This window comes from Corylus avellana, chromosome ca9 (assembly GCF_901000735.1).
Source record: "Corylus avellana chromosome ca9, CavTom2PMs-1.0".
Taxonomy (NCBI): Eukaryota; Viridiplantae; Streptophyta; class Magnoliopsida; order Fagales; family Betulaceae; genus Corylus; species Corylus avellana.
The window spans coordinates 10,047,214-10,065,072 of record NC_081549.1 but is presented as its reverse complement, the minus strand read 5'-3'; positions in this window follow the sequence as shown (position 1 = coordinate 10,065,072).

Genomic DNA, 17,859 nt, shown 5'->3' with positions numbered 1-17,859 from the left:
TAGAACCAGTGCCATACTTTAAAGGTCGGCAGGAAATATACCAAAATATTTGTGTATTTGTTCATGGTAGCAAAGCTACAAATCGACTTACGTCATCCAGCTAAAATGTCTTCTTCATCAACCCAAAACACTTTCGTATCAACATCCATTCTTTTGCACTCCAACATGGCCTTCCATTTCAATGCTAAGCTTCAAAGAGAAAATTACCTTTATTGGACACTTCAAATTGTCTCATATCTTCAACCCCATGACCTATACGGTCACGTTGATGGATCCATCCCCCGCCCTCCAAAACTTATTGCTAATTCTGCTGGTGTCATGAATGCCAACTTGACACATTCAAATTGGTATCATAAAGACAAAATGTTACTTTCAGTTATCGTCTCCTCACTTAGTGAATAAGTCCTTGTGCGCGCTGTTGGTCTAGAAACCTCCCATAAAAGTTTCTTTTTGTCTCATGTAGAAGTTGAGCCCACTTGTTTTACCAATATTGTCAAGTATGGCGAATGGAGAAAGGCCGTGAATAAAGAATTTGATGCACTTCTTAAAAATGGTACTTGGACACTTGTTCCATTTACATCTTCAATGAATGTTGTTTGCTCAAAATGGGTATCTCGTATAAAGAGAAAGGCTGATGGATCCGTCAAAAGATATAAAGCTCAGTTGGTTGCTAAAGGTTTTCATCAGCAACCTGGAATTGACTATGTTAAAACTTACAGTCTTGTTGTAAAACCAGCAACTATACACATAGTGCTAGCTCTTTGTCGTGTCTACTGGTTGGAATATACATCAAATTTATGTAAGTAATGCTTTTCTACATGAAGTACTTCATGAAAAAGTATATATGACTTAGCCATCTGGATTTGAACATCCACAATTTTCTAAAGTACTATGCAAGCTAAGGAATGCTATATATAGTCTCAAGCAAGCCCCATGTGCTTGGTTTTCTCAGTTATCTACTAAGTTGATAGAAATGGGTTTTCATGGATCAAAGGTTTATTCTTCCTTGTTTATTTTTAAAGGAAATGGTATAGTCATCTTTGTGCTCATTTACGTTGATGACATAATAATCACAAACTCTAGTGTAGGTGCAATCTCACGACTGATTAAGGACTTAAATTCAGTTTTTCCTCTCAAAGATCTTGGCCCATTGCATTATTTCCTAGGTGTTGAAGTAACATGGGAAAACAGACATCTACGGCTCACTCGATAGAGATCTATAAGTGATTTGCTTCAAAAGACTAATATGTCTCAAGCCAAGCCAATCAGTTCCCCAATGTCCTCTTCCCCTCCTCTTAGCAAGCTCATGGGTACATGTCTCTCAAATGCTTCGATTTACCCTAGTACAGTTGGCTCTCTTCAGTACTTATCTTTAATTCAACCTGACATTGAATTTGCTGTCAACAAAGTTTCCCAATACATGCAAGATCTATGTGATACTCATTGGTCAGCCATAAAACGAATCTTGCGTTATTTAAAAAGCACTTATGATCAAGGTCTCTACTTTCACAAGTCCTACATACTACAACTCCTTGCATTTTCATATTCGGACTAGGTTGGCTGTCCCGATGATTGGCGCTCTACCTTGGTTTATTGTATTTATCTTTGTAAAAATCTAATAGTTTGGAGCTCCAAAACACAAGCTACTGTTTCTCGATCAATTACTGAGTCCGAATATAAAACCTTGGCAAATGCAACAGCTGAACTGATTTGATTACAATCCCTATTAGGTGAGCTTAGTGTTGCTATTCTAAGTCCGCCTATTCTCCATTGTGACAATATAGGTGCTACATATCTATCTGCAAATCCTATCTACCATGCACGTGCCAAACACATTGAGATAGATTATTATTTTATAAGAGATCGTGTTGCACGTAAACAATTAGAGGTTCGTTTCCTATCTAGCAATGACCAGATTGCTGATACCCTCACCAAATTCTTGTTTCACAACAATATACATTGCTTAAAAACAAACTCGACTTCATCAAACAACGTTGGGTTTGAGGGGGCCTGATAGACTACTTGAAGATATTGAAGATCAAAACACATTATTTGAAAATCAATGTCAACAAACAGAGCAAAGATCATGTTAACAACCAACCAAGAATCATTCAAATACAAAACAAAATTCTAGATAGAAGATATCTGTTATTGTAATATTTCAGTTGTACATTTGAATTTCTTATCTTCTAATTACTATACAACAATAAAGCTCATAAATAGAACCACTCCCATACATTAAATGTAGGGAGGAAATATGCCAAAATATTTGTATATTTGTTTAGGACAGAAAAGCTTATGGAAGTAGTAATTTTTAAATTGATGAAAATTTATGGAGAAATTTTTCTCTTTTGGATGCCTAGGGGCTAATTTTTTAATGCATCAAAACCCAAGAAAGACCTATTTTTAAGTATCCTAAAACCAACCCATTCTCCCTTCTTCTTTTGTCTTCTTAGTGAAATTAACAAAATATCATTTTTGAATACTAAAATATATCCTTGTACTTTTTTTTTTTAAAAAAAAAAAAATTGCATTTTCGTCTGTATTTTCATAGTACTTGAGTGTACAAAAATTATAAATCTAAGAGCCCTAGCCATCTTTTCTCAAATAAATAACAAAAATGAGGTGAAAAGACTATTATATACCTATCTCATTAAAAAAAATTAAAAAAAATCATAAGGGTGGCTCACGGCTACACCCCAACAGTTGCATCTACCCTAACTTCTTTTTTTTTACTTTTTTTCTTTTTAGTTATAAGGGTATAATAGTCTTTTTATCTAATTTTTGTTGTTTATTTGTGAGAAAAATGATTGGAGGTCTCATTTTTAAATCTTTGTAAACTTAATTATTAAATTGAACAGATTAAAAACTTAAGTCTAAAATGAAAAATTCGAAAAAATAAATAAATAAAACACAAGGAGATTCTAGAATATTTTCTTATCCATTAGTAAAATTTAGAAAGATACTAGTAAGAGTAAGATCTGTCAATTTTGGTCGAGAATTGGGATTTTCTAGGGTGGTTCTCAACGGTGATGCTCTCCAAGTAGTTCAGGTGTTGAACAAAATGGGAGAAAATTCGAGCTGGTATGAGCATATAATTGAAGAATCTAGAGGAGTTTTGAATTCTTTACCTAAATAGAAGGTTAAGCATGTCAAGTGAGCTCTAAATAGTGCTGCCCATGGACTTGCAAAGAAAGTGTTTGCCATTAATGAGGATTATGTTCTTCTAGAGGATTTTTCACAATTTATTTTCTAATATTATCTCAGCTGAGCGTTGTATTTGAGTGGTTTTCATATATATAATTCCACTCAACTTCTTTCAAAAAATAAAATAAAAGAGTCAAATCCTCAAAACATATAAAAAATTGAAGATGAAGATATTATTGTAAAGGATACACATAATCAACAAGAGGTTTTATCGCACTAAGGCAAGATTTATTACTGTATGATCCAATGAGTCCATTGCATGAACTATTCACTTCTATCAAGAGTTGTGATCACTTTTTATGAATAGTTTTTAATGCTTTAGTGAATTCTAAATTTGTGATTCTATGGTCTTATTGTCTCCAAATAAATGGATAAAAGAATGGAGTCCGTTTATGCAGAATTTGGCATAGTTTGATTGAACAAGCATGGTGTTGGTGGGGTAGTTTTTGATGGTTAAGTGAGACAATTTTTATGAAATAACCTCAATAGAATTTTGGAGGCTTTTTTTTGTATCATACCTTCCTTGAAATTTTTTTACCTTTCTTATACATAATTTTGGAGGTGTATTCTTAATGGTATTTCTTAACAGTTGTCTAATAGTCAAGAATCTTGAGATTTTATGGCCATTTAATAGAGTTGACCCATCACTTATTTTCTTATTAATTGCACTTGATTACCGAATCTGAGACGCCTTATGTTAGTCTAACCGTAGATCTTTCATGAAAAGTATGAGCCTTAATGACAGATTTCATTTTTATGTCAAAATAGTATCTAAGCATCCATATTTTAGTAATTTAAAACACTTTCTTATTAGCAATGAATTTTATTATGAGAATAAAAGCTAGTAGTGTCTTTAATATTTTTAAAATCAATGTATGCGGCTAGGATCCCCAAGAGGTAGTTCAATCGGCTGGGACCACGCTTTATGAAGTGGAGGTCACTAGTTCGAATCCCCCTCCCCCCTCTTGTGCAGACATGTCAAAAAAAAAAAAAAAAAAAAGGATTGATGGGATCGTTTGTGCTTGGTAGATTATGCATATCAGGGCTTTTGAGATTATAAGGGGTCTTGTTTCTACATAAGATTAGGATTTTATAGAGGATTTTTAGTATTAATACAAATGACAAAGCATTGACTAATCTATCATTGTAGATCGATCAAGCAATATAGACATGGGACATATGATTAGGGTTTTTGATGCATGATTAGTGTTTTAACGCATTATTAGGGTTTCACGTGTAAGATTAGGGTTTTTGATATGGAATATGCCTAATATTATAGTATGATTTGCGATGATGTGAAGTTAATATTTTAAGATGTTCAGAATTGAGAAAGAGCGATCGAGGTAAGTAACAGTTTTTATCATGCAATATGTTTATTAAACTGAGCATTCTTTAAATGCATGATTCTTATTAAATAATAGTCTCATGTTTCCAACAAACGTTTATAATTTCATTGAGATGGATATTTTATCTATTAAATAAATTATGATAACTAAACATATGCTGTGTGCATTGTCATGTATGGATGGCTAGTACATGGGTATAACAACTTAACTCTATGGTCCATAGTTTACTTTTATGTTGTTTGGCCTTGAATCAAATGATTTTATAGGTAACCATCATTTTATAGGTACGAGTGGTGGTCATATAGATGGCATTATTAGTGGTGTGGATCACATGGAGTTTAAATCCAGTCGGGATACTAGCGATGACAGTATGCGTGCTTCACTAGGACACCAGTGTCGTACTTTAGGTGCCATGGGACAACACTAACTCTATCGAGAAAGGGTTAAGGGCTCAAATCAACTATATAGAAAAAAAAATTATGGATGATGAGTAATTATGAATAAAGTTTTAAATATCTTATTAGCTTAATTTTTACATTAAAATATTATGAGAATTCTCCCTAAAATTATGCAAATCCCAATTCCAAAACAAAACCATTTTTTATTCCAGCATATTAATAGAGCAACACTTATAAAATTTGCGAAACCCATGACATTTTCAATTACCGAAGTCCAATAATTATATTTTGTAAACCAAAGCTCATTGCATAACAAGTTTCGTGATATTTTACTTACTAAGTCTTTGACTTACGTATTTACTTTTTCATCTGTGAAAGACCTCAGTATTTTGCAAATTAGCAGGTTTGTGGACAATCGAGTTAGAACATTTCATTGGGTTGAATATTTGGTTTGAGATACACAAACCACCATTTTATTTGATTTTTTTATAATATAAAATGGGTATTTTGAGAATTTTGTCAAGATTTAGCACATTAAAAAAAAAAAAAAATTGAAAGTTTGATACCCTAAATTGAGAGTTTTTTAACATTGGGGGTATTGTCAAAATGCATAGAAAGGTTTTGTGAAGTTTTCCCTATTTCAAATCTTGGGGTTCGGTTTAGGTAGAATTTGAGATTGCTTGAGGATTTAAGAAATCAAGGATTGAGATTATGGTTCTAAAACGATTCTAAAACCTTGTTTTGATATCTTTAAAACTCAATGCAGTAGTGTGTTCCTTAATAGTGTTTGTGTGCATGTTGGTATTTTTAAAAATAATATAAAACTTGGTTTTATTTGTCTTGAAAATCTTGAACATGCATGCATAAATAAGGCATGATTGAATGTGTTAACCTTGAGTATGATTTGATGAGATTTGTTGCATGATTTGATGAATGGTTTACAAAATATCTTAGCTTGGATATTTTTGAAACTCTTAAGAGTTAATGCATTGAAAAAGCATGTTATGTGATCTTTGCATGTAGTTTTCGAATATTCATAAACATGTTCTTTTACTATTTTGAGGTTCAATTGCATGTGTGTTTGCAATCCATTAACATGTTCATACATAGAGCATATTATCCATGGCATCTTTTTCATTCTCTTTTTGGGGAAAATTGAGTATTGGTGAGTAATTTCTCATGCTTAGGTAAATGTTTATCTAAGATTGATAGATTTACACACACAAACCCGTTTTGGTGGTGGATTGCCTATTTTAGGTGGTTCATTTGTGTGTTTGGTTTGTGATTTCTTTTAGCCGGTCATGTATACCTTGAAGAAAATAAGACCTCTTGAGGCTAGGACAACCTTGGGAGATGTTTCGATGCTCACTGAAAATGGCATAGTGAACCTTAGATTATGGTGTTCGGGTTTGGAACAAATATTTTTGTTAAGGTGTTATGACTCACTATCATTTACTCAGGTAGCTCATATAAATTTCTCAAAATTGAATTATTAACTGAGGAGCTTGATAAGTAGTAAAGAGCTTGCTAGTGAAAGGTCTCAAAGCTCTCCGAAATGGCACAGCCAAATTGGAGAGGAAAAAGGGGAGCAGAAGGATTTGATTGCATTCATTTATTTATGGATTTGATTGCATTATAGTTCAACTCCTTGTTTGATAGATGATCGCAACTATTATTAGATGTGCCTATTAGATAGTGCATTTATTCACAATCAATTCATCCAAGTATGTTTGAACATACTTGGATGAATTGATTTGTCTTTATTATTTGTCTTTAATGTTCAAATGTTTTGCCATGAGTTGTTCTAGGAGAAGCCGAAACCCTTGTTTGCTGAAATGTTTGAACATTGTAGCGGACATGTGCTCTCAGGTTGAGAGATGTTTGGAAATGCAAGATGGTTAGGGTTACGAAACACTAGTTATGTCTGAATAATTTAAAGACATGTCCGAACGTCTCCACGATAGAACAACCTATTGCTTCTTAAAGACTGCTTTGTCTAAGACTTTGGTACTTCTCTTTGACACACAAATTTTGGAGGCGTCAATGTTAGACTAATGATGATTAACATTGTTCCTAGATACAAAACCAAATATTGATGTAGATTTTGGTATTGTTAGATTGAAAAGGGGTACCTACAAAAAAAAAAAAAAAAAAAAAATGAAAGATCACTAGAGATGCCCAAGTGGTACTAGTGGGGAAGTTTTTCATGGTTAAGTGACAATTTTTCTAAAATGAATTCCATAGGATTTTGGAGTTTTATTGCCATACCTTCATTGGAGTGTTTTTTTTTTTACCCTTCCTATGCAAGATTTTGAAAGTGTATTGTTGGATGGCATTTCTTGATTTTTCAACCTCGTAATTTGTACATACATAGTTGTATAAGAGTTGTCTACTCAAGATTTTACGGTCATTTAATTGAATTGACCGTTGGTCATTTATTTCCATATAAGATTCATAATTTAATAAGCATTTATAAGATTCATAGAAAAAGAGCAACATAGTAGATAAGAATATATTCTCTCTAGATCTGTCTTTAGTAGTGATCTATAAGGTGAAGTGAAAAACTTTAAATAGATAAATATCATAATTTATGCGGAATTAATGGATATTGTGGGTAAATAGAATATATTCTCTCACCCTGCATTTCTGGACTCACACAAACGACTACAGCAGCGTACGTAGTGCCCTGCCCATGTGAAAGAGAGAAGTAAAGGAAACACTCCCTCTCTGCACGTCGTATAACAACCCCCTCGATCTTTGATTCCCTTTTACTTTTCATTAATTCCCCTTTTGCCCATATTCTTCTTCTTTGTGTATCAAATTCTTGGCCGTACATGTGTGTAATCGCCTCTCTCTCTGCATCACCCATCAGGCCCCATCCCCACAACTCATAAACCAAAGAGTGATCAAAGAGATGGGTAAATATCTTAGTTTATGTGGAATCACCAAAATATGAACAATCACACACAAGGATTTTGGTGACGAAGATGAAACCTTTTAGAAAACGATCTAAAAGTAAAACCTCTAAGGGGCAGCCTAACCTAGGAAATCACTATCAAAAAATGTTCAGAGATTACAGATACTAGGAACACTTACAACCCGATGCAAGACCTTGACTTTGTAGGATCAAAAAGTCTCCAACTCATTTGCTTGCTCACAATCTTCTTCAACGTGATTCTCCTTTACCGAACCCTTTTGATAGACTTCGATTAAGCATAATGAAACTAACACAAAATCCTTTACGAGGAATAATAATAATAAGGCTCACAACAATTGATCACTCAAGCACAGCCTCTCACGAACTCTAGGGTTCTAACATTTGTACCTCTCTCTTTCTATAGAGGTGTATTTATAATAACCCCACAATCCTAGACCTAGGACACAGTTTGAAATCATTTAAAATTGTTATAGGTACCGGGTGTCCGAACAGGGTTAGTGCCTGTCCGAACAAGGCCTTGCGAGCAAGCAAAAACATGCTTGCTGGAATTGGTGTCCAGACACGCTGCTAGGCTGTTCGGACACCTACTGCAGAGGAGGAAAATAGCATTCTGGAAATGTTAACCGGCCTTGATCAACAGCTCCGATCAATGAGCGTTTATGGTCCGATTGAGCTAAAACATTGTAGGGATGTTTATAACATGTGAATCCTCATTGTAACGTTGGAGATTGGATTCTGAGCATTCTATATTAGTATTTGAGCCTGTGGACAGTAGCCTCTACATTTTGGAACCAAATTAAACCAACAAAAATACTAACATAAAGTTTTATTCGTTTTCTTAGGCTTTGTTTTCACAAATCCTTATGAATAATGGAATTGGTTTTCGATCAGTCTTTTGTTTTCTTATGGTTCATTTTCTGAGAGCAAACCACATACTAATGACAAAAGAGTTATTAAGAATTGGCATTATGGTAAAGGTAGTGAAGGAGATTGCGATTAATAAAGCACTAGTATCGGAGATTAAAAAAAGCCAGGGAATCAAGGACCTACCTGGCAGCGGATAGAGACGTGATTCGTCGAAATTTCCTGTAGATCTGAAACTGATTGAGACGGTGACTTTTTACAGATAGTCTTATAATAGCCCGAGAGGCTATTGTGTATGTCATAGATAATGTTTGAGTTGTGAAGATTCCAAATTATATCTTTGACATTGTACGGAGGATTTTGCCCTATTTGATTATTATATCAATTAAGAGATAATTCGTTAAAAAAATAAATAAATAAGCATTTATATTTTAAAAATAAATTCAAAATATTTATGCATAAAATTTTGAAAGAAAATTTGCAGTTAAAATTATCATTCTTTCTGCTTTGAAAAAAGATATAGCTCTTTCTTTCTTCTTTATTTTTTATTTTTTTTGAGAAAATGATATATCATTGCTTATGAAGAGCCTTGCTCAGTGTTTACAAGGTCCCAACTACATAAAGGGAGATTGTCAGTCCGTAAGGTCTCCTGTTGAACATGAAGTGCCAATTTGGCCAGACAATGAGCCACACCATTTCCTTTGCGTTGAACATGATTGACTCTCCACTCCATACATTGACGTAGCATGTGTTTTGCCTCTTGTAGGATATGCCCATACAGCTCCAGCCATAAATCTTCATTCCTAAGGACATTAACAACCTCCGAAGCGTCCCCCTCAAGCACTATTTTTCGCAAACCCAATCGTTGAAGAAGCTCCACCGCCTGCCTTGCTGTTAACACCTCCGCAGTTGCCGAATCAGAGATGAAATCCTTGGTTGCACAAAAAGCAGCCAGCAACGTTCCTCCATGATCCCTTATTGCTATCCTTATACCCATCCGCTTTTGTGGCACGTCCAAAGAGGCATCCCAATTAATTTTAAGAAAGCCCTCTGGTGGTTTCTGCCACGTAGCAGAGATATAGTGAGTCCCCAAATTGCTCATCACAAAGCTTCTACCAACTTGTGCCCTTTCATATGCTTCAAGTTGATCATGTGCCTGGCATACAACTACTAAAGGTGCTGTCAAAAGTCCCCCAAAGACAGGCATTTCTCCTAAGCCATAGTTGATGTTCAATAACTGCAAACAGTTGGATCTCTTTGGGGTCCAGCTTTCCAGCCATTTCTCCAAAACTATCATTAAACTCCATGGCAGCATTGGTACTCTTATGCAACTTCTTCGTGCTCTCCAACCAAACATCCTTCGCTGAACCACAACTTCAGAGTATATGCCCCACATTTTCTGTTTCCAGTCCACAAATACAACAGCATGAGTCAAGAATGATCTTTCGATGGTGAAGATTTTCTCTTATGGCTAAAGCATTTTTATCGGCTTTCCAGAGAAACAATTTGACCACTGGGGGCCCTCGAACATTCCAAACAGTTTTCCAGAATCCTGTCATTTTGCCTTCATTTGAGCCCAAACCTCTGCCTCGCATCTCCAACGATCTCACCAAGTGATAGGCACTCCGAATTGTAAATAAGCCATTCTTGGTATCCTTCTAGACAATCTAGTATGGCTGTCTACCTGGGCTAGTAACCAAGCTACAAATTCTCAAGGCTTCATCTGCAGTAAACAAATCATTGATTCTGCCATAGCTCCACCACGAGGTTTGCGGATCAATTAGGGCACTACCTTAGCATCACGAGGGAGCCCCCTGAATGGAGACTGAATAGAATAAGTATGTGGGTAAGGGATCCAACGGTCCACCCAGATTTTAATCGATTCACCATCTCCCACCTGCCAAATTAGACCCTCCTTTAGCAACTTCATCGAATTCTAGATGTTGAGCCAAGCAAATGATGGCTTTAAGCCCAACACCGAATCCAGAAAGGATACCCCTGGAAAATATTTCTCCTGAAAAATCTGTGCTACCAGTGATTGAGGGTGCTGAAGAAATCTCCATCCCTGCTTTGCAAGAAGAGCTGTATTAAAGACCTCCAAATCCCTATACCCCAAACCTCCTTCTTTAGACAGGCTCATTTCCTCCCAACTTAGCTAAGCTATTTTAGATAGATTCTCCTTATGTCCCCACCAGAACCTTGCCATCATAGAATTTATTTTTTTGCACAAAACCTTTGGGAGCTGAAATATACTCATCGTGTAGGTAGGGATTGCCTGAATCACAGCATTCAACATCATCTCCTTCCCTGCCTAAGATAAAAATCTCTTCTTCCACCCATTTAGCCTATTTCAAATACGTTCTAGGAGACTTTAGAATGATCGGGTTTGAGACTGTCCCACAAGAGCAGGGAGACCCAAGTATTTTTCATAGCAAGAAGTAGAGCTGACACCCGAGACTACAAGGAGATGTTCACGTGTGCCTAACTTCGTGTTTGTACTCAAAAAAATTGAGGTCTTGTCCTGATTGATCTTTCACCCGAGGCTTTCTCCTACACCGCCAATATCTTTAGGACCTTAATCCATTCGAAAATATTAGCCATGCAAAACAACAAACTGTTAGCTACAAAAAAGAGATGACTAACTTTAGTGCCTCCCCGAGTAATTGGCAGCCCCAATAAAGGGTCCCTTTGTCTTATACCACGAGTTGGAACCATATGCCCACGAGGCTGTCCATTAATCAAAATAGAATATAAGACAGTGTTATAATCAAATTAATCCAACGCTCCGCAAACCCTAACCTCCTCAAAACATAATAGATATAGCTCTTTCTTTTAAGAAGTTGCCCCTATATAAAAATATGAAAGTTTTTAAAAATAAATGTTTTTATTCACTTGAATTTGATACTATCTTTAAATTTAAGTTCACATATATTTTTTTTCAAAATTTGCAACTACCTTAATTCATCTAAGATCATTTTAAAATATATTATAGGGTTAAATACACTTTACACCCCTTAAGTTTTAAGGGTATTTTAATTCGAATCTCAATATTTAAAAATTGGCAATGTACCTCCTTAATGTTTCGAAAAATTTCAATTCATACCTTTCGTTATTAATTTCCGTCAAATTAGATGAAAATCTATGAAATTACTTAATTACCCTCAATGCTTTTTTTTTTTTTTTTTAATTTCTGTCCAATTAGATGAAAATTAGTAATGGAGGGTCTAAATTGAAAATTTTTGAAACATTAGTGGGAAACCTTGCCAATTTTTAAACATTGTGGTTCAAATTGAAAAACTCTTGAAACTTAAGGGAAATAAAGTGAATTTAATCCTATATAATAATTATATTTAAAAATGAATCGTTTATGATTTCTTATTTGCTTTAATATAAAAGAGTATAAATGAAAATTTTAAAAAATACTTAAAATACTTCCATTTTTGGCACAAAATAAGAATCATAAATTAATAATGATATCCCCACAATTGCTTTAAGCAAACATAAATAAATAAGGAGCCGCCTTGTACAGTGGGTGGCGAATAAGGGGATGCCAAATGGGGGAGTTAGGTAACATTGGAGTTGACATGTCTCCTCCCTCCGTTCCTCGTAAATGCCCCAGCTGCCTCATTCCCAAATGGTCGGTTGGTGGCATTTTCTTTTCTTTTTTTTCACTCACTCTAATTATTTTCTTTACCTTCATAATAATAATATAATAGGTTAACGGAAGTTTTAGGTGATGTTGTATTCATATAGTTTCGGCTATAATTTGTATTTTTAGAACTTTGTACTCTTGTGATGTAATGCTCGTGATTAACTTTATGCTCGTGATTATTATCAATGAAATTGGAATGTATTTTTTTTCAAAAAAAAAATATATATATACATATTTGTTCTTAATGTGTAATTTAATCAGCTGTGAATTACATCTAATGAAATGAAGGTCATTAGTTCGAACTCTCTCTCTCCATTCCCTTATGTGGACATATCAAAATAAATAAATAAATAATATACATACTTCTAAATTATGATGAAAATTGCACTTCAATTCCAAAATATTATATCAGGTAAATTATATGGTATTAGTGATATGTAGTTCTTATTTATTTTTATATATCTCATCTCATGCGTTATATAATTCATTCAAATTGACAAGTTAAATTTTTAGATTATTTGTTCAGAATTTGTTATATTATTGTGGATATTTGAATTATTTAATTAATTTCTACACTGCAGATTCCAGAACCAGATTTTTTTCTTTTTTCTTTTTTTTTTTTTGTTGGGTCAAAATTACAACATAAAATGTTTATAGGTAAACAACATAATTCATATATTACAATTTTATTAGAAAACAACTATAGTGTTTTGTTTTGTTTTGAGATGGGTTCTTGTGATAATTTCTAGAATGAGATAACTTCCCAATGGCAAGTTGACCTTTCTATAGTCTCATTTGCCTTGAACTTAAATCTTATAAACCCATCGACATCTAATTGCCTTTTTATGTGGCTCAGTGAAAACAAATAAGCAATATCTTCTCAATTATATAACAATCATATATAACAACAGTTTGCTACAATCACAAAGCATCAATATAAGAGTATTTTTTTTTATTAAAAAAAAAAACTATAGATGATGAGAAAGTGCAGGATTATGCGAACTTCTTTTGTTTATGAAAAGTGCTTAACTTGATGACAACATTTGGTGAGTTGGATCGCATTGTGTTGACTCATGACTTGACCAAGTCATTCATCTCATATATATATATATATATATATATATATATATATATATATATAGTTCATTGATTCGAAGTTGGTCAAGCTGCATTGACTCATCCAATTCATGGACTACATGGTAAAGGGAAGTACAATAATCTGGAAGAAGAATATTTGAGTTATAAGAATTACCATGAAAATTCAAAAAAAAAAAAAAAAAGACTGAGTAAAGTAGTTCATAATTTTCAGAATAATTATTGATAAACGAACATTAATTTCTAAACAAAACAATAAAAGTATATATATATATATATATATAAAGATATTAAAATTGCTAATATATATTTATTTTCTTCAATTTTGCCCCGAGTGGAAGGGCAAGAGCTTACTATAAAGAGAAAAAGTAAATGTAGCCAATCAAAATGGTGGAACAAAACCGGAGGCGATGGCGGAGGATAGGATTAGATTGGCTTAGCGTGTAGAGGGGGTGAGATTCTAGAAGATAAAAACAACCGGAACATGAATAAAATAAATCGAAAAAGAGTAATATGACGCCAGCGATGACGCAATGGGATAACGTGGCAATGACGAAATGCTGACGCGGAGTGATACCTTTCTAAAATATTACAGATAGCCTGGACTTGACACCTGATGCTTACACCTAAGCTCTGTCGCTGATGGGTTGAGCTGCGCTGATTCCTTTCCTTCATCGGCTCCACTCGATCGGCTCAGCTTCATGTCTAGCCCTTCCTCAGCTTTTTTTAATATTTTTAATTTCATATATTATCAAGCAACAATGGCTGAAAAAAAATAAAATAAAAGAAAAAGTGTAAGGCAAATCTGTGGATACTTTATTCTTAATATTTTCAATTTCAAATCTTGAACTTCTCACACTTCAAATATAATAAATAAGAAAAAGGAAGCCAATGAGAATCATAATCTCAATTTACATAGCTTCTATTCTAATTTTATGTTTATTTTCTCCATTGAACTCTTTATTTTTGGCTTTTCTTTTAAATTTTAACAAAACTCACAAAAAAAATTTATTTAATTTGGGAAAAACTTCACTTCCTATCTATGACCTTTCATCAACTTTGCAATCATACCCTTAAACTTTATAAAGTTTTAAATTTATGGTTCATCATCTTTCATAAGTTTACAATGTTAATCATCTCGTCAAAATTTAGTGTTAAATCCAAACGGATAAAGTTACAACTATAATATAAAAAAACTTCACTATATAATCTAGCTCAAACCTTCCATGAGAATTTCGCTCCCACGTTTTGCCATGTCACCTCTTGGCAACATTAAAATTGTTTTGAACGAGGTCTCAGCTTGGTCGACCGAGCTCATGCAATCAGCTTGACCTTTCCGTCTTCTCGGTCTGTTTTTGAACCCTTATAGAACTCTGATCAATCTCATTTTTCTAGAGCATAAACAAACATTTTGGTAATTTACTTAATGCATTTTTGATGATATTTTTCTCTTTTTTTTTTTTTTTTTTTTTTTTTCATTTGAGCGAATTTATCCGACGTTCCATCCCTTCATCTTTATAATAATGCCGTCATCAAAAGCATATATGATAAGACTTAAAAGTCACATAAAACATGTAGACAGCTAAAGCATTTGAAGTAAATGAATCACTCCATACAATCACCGAAAATAGGAAATGGCAAGCATCAATCAAATAGGGGAAGAAGAGTCCAAGATTATAATTTATAAAATGACACAAATGATATCAAAAGGATCTTTTGTGGGTCAAGCATTGACTTGTTAGAAACAATTAAATAAATGAATTAAAAAAAGAAGAAGAAGTAAACCTATGAAAACAAACAGGGCATTAGAAAAGCTTATTAATTTTTATGTTGGGACTCCCCACATCCTACGGCGTCCTCATGATACACGCATTAGGGCCACGACTTCTTTGAGGGTTGTCTTCATCAAATATCAATTGCTTTGGACGCTTTGGATCATCATGTCAACTCATCGGATTTCATTTTCATTTTCATTTTAATTTAATCTACCAATCAATCAATTTCTCCACCATAATTACTCTACTTGCCATAAAAATTTGGTTTAACCCCCCAATTAATCAAATGTTGAAAAAGTTGTTCTAATCCTTTTTTTTTTTTTTTTTGTGGAAAACCCTAATAATCGTAGCATAAGTATTATATGGTTCGTTCGACAGAATTTCTAAGAAAGCATTAAAATCATAAAATTAGTTTTTTTTTCCTCAAACCCTAATAATCGTAGCATAAGTATTATATGGTTCGTCCGACAGAATTTTTTAGAAAGCGTTTTTATTTTTAAATCATAAAATTAGTTTTAAATTGTCGGTTAATGTTTAGTAAAAAAGAAAACAAAAAACAAAATAGGGAGTTACCAATCAAACGCAACCCACATAATATATTTATACATTTGTTTTGATTTCATTGTCAGTTGATTGCTGTGATTGTTTTGTTTTTGTGATAGAATGCCACGACATTGGCCAACATTTAAATTAGTGAGAATGACATGAGATGAAGTCAATTGGGTTTTGGTCTCCCCCTAACCCACCCCGCCCATTTCCTCATACTTACTGGGTGAGAAAGCTAAGGCTCTGATTGTTTGCTTGGAAAATTAAAATCCAGGAAGGAAGTCAAAGTCAGAAATTCCTAAAACATCATTATCTTCTATCCTTCCCTCATTATGTACCTCATACATTGTACTGTAAGCAGCTCCAATTACAGCAATGGACATCGGTGCCATGTCAGCCACAAAATATTTCTTTACAAAAGTTTAAAAAAATAAAAATCGAAAGATGTCTAATTTTTTGTTGTCTTGTTCAAAGCCAACAGCATACAGAATTGGATTCTTAAGGTAACGAATGATTTGAAAAAAAAAAAAAAAAAACTTTCAAAAATGGGTTTCTTTATTATCACAGGTCACTTCATATACCCATCTCTATTGGACAAATTTTGGATCTATCCAAACTGCTATTTCGCATAGATTGGATAAGACTCCAGTTTCGCTAGTTTTACACCCATGAGAATTTAAACCTTAAACCTGATGAAAATTCCGATGTTACCAATACTCTTACCATTTTGAGACCATCCTTTTGAGGTTTGAAAAATATGTCCTTGTTACACTAAGGGGAGAAAGGTTTGAATGGTATGATAGAGAAGAGATTCGGAATTTTAAAAAGATTGGGTATGAGAAAGGCAGGAAGGTTCTTTGCATGGATACAATTGGTTCCTGGATTTTCATTTTAATATCCAAAAAAAGGATAGGAAATAATGAAAAGAAATCAATTAAAGCATCATAAAGTACTCTGGATTAAAAGTTGGTGTACTGAAAGAAAGAAAGAGAGAGAGAGCATTGGATTTGGGCACCGATTGCATGCGTTTAGTAGAAGAAAAGTATATTACACTAGAAAATAAATAAATAAATAAAAAGAGGGCAAAAAGAAAAAGAAGAATTCTTTGGCACTCATCCCATGCCCTTTCTTTTTAGAATTATATCTGGAAATGGGGGGTCCCGGGTGTCTTCACTTTTAGGTGCAAAGTTTAATAATAATTCCTTCAGAATATGTTAAAGAAATTAATACGTGTTTTAAAGTGAATTTCTTGGGGAAAAAGAAAAGAAAATTCACTGTTTCAGTCATTAAAGCATATTCTCTACAAATTAATACGAGAGGTCCACTGGAATTTGCAAAATAATAATAAAAATAAAAATAAAAAGAGAGGTATTTTAGAATACCTCATGTTGTCATATCTCTCTCTCTTCTTTCTCTCCCACCAGGTCTCGAACTCATGACTTGATACTTGAAACAAGATATTCAAGCCACAAAGCTACAAGAGACCCGGTAGTAAACTTAGCTGTTACAATTTATTTAAACTATTAGCATTGAAATTGAACATTTCCTTTTACACCCGATAAATTGTATAATGTTTGCTCCCAAATCTTTATTCTTTTATTTGATAGTAAAAATCACCATTAATGTGAAATATAAATATTAACCCATCCAAAATTTAATATTAATTTTAACTGTCACATTAAGAAGTACACTTAAAATTATATATAGCATCTCTTTGTCATTTACTTTGCTAATTTGAGACCTATTGTTGAATCATAGAAGCTTATAATTTTTTTCTTCTTTTTAAAATTATATATAGCATTTCTCATATCATTTATTATGCTAATTTGGTACCTATTGTTGAATCATTGAGGCTTATAATTTTTCTTCTTCTTCTTTTTAGATTTACTATGCTGCATTTAAGGGTGTAAACAAGCCAAGCCTAAGCGAATTTTTTTTGTCTGGGCCCGACTCGTTTAAATTTTACATGAACTCGAGCTCAAGGCTGAGCAAAAAAATCGAGCCCGAACTCGAGCCCATAATAAGTTGAGCCGAACCG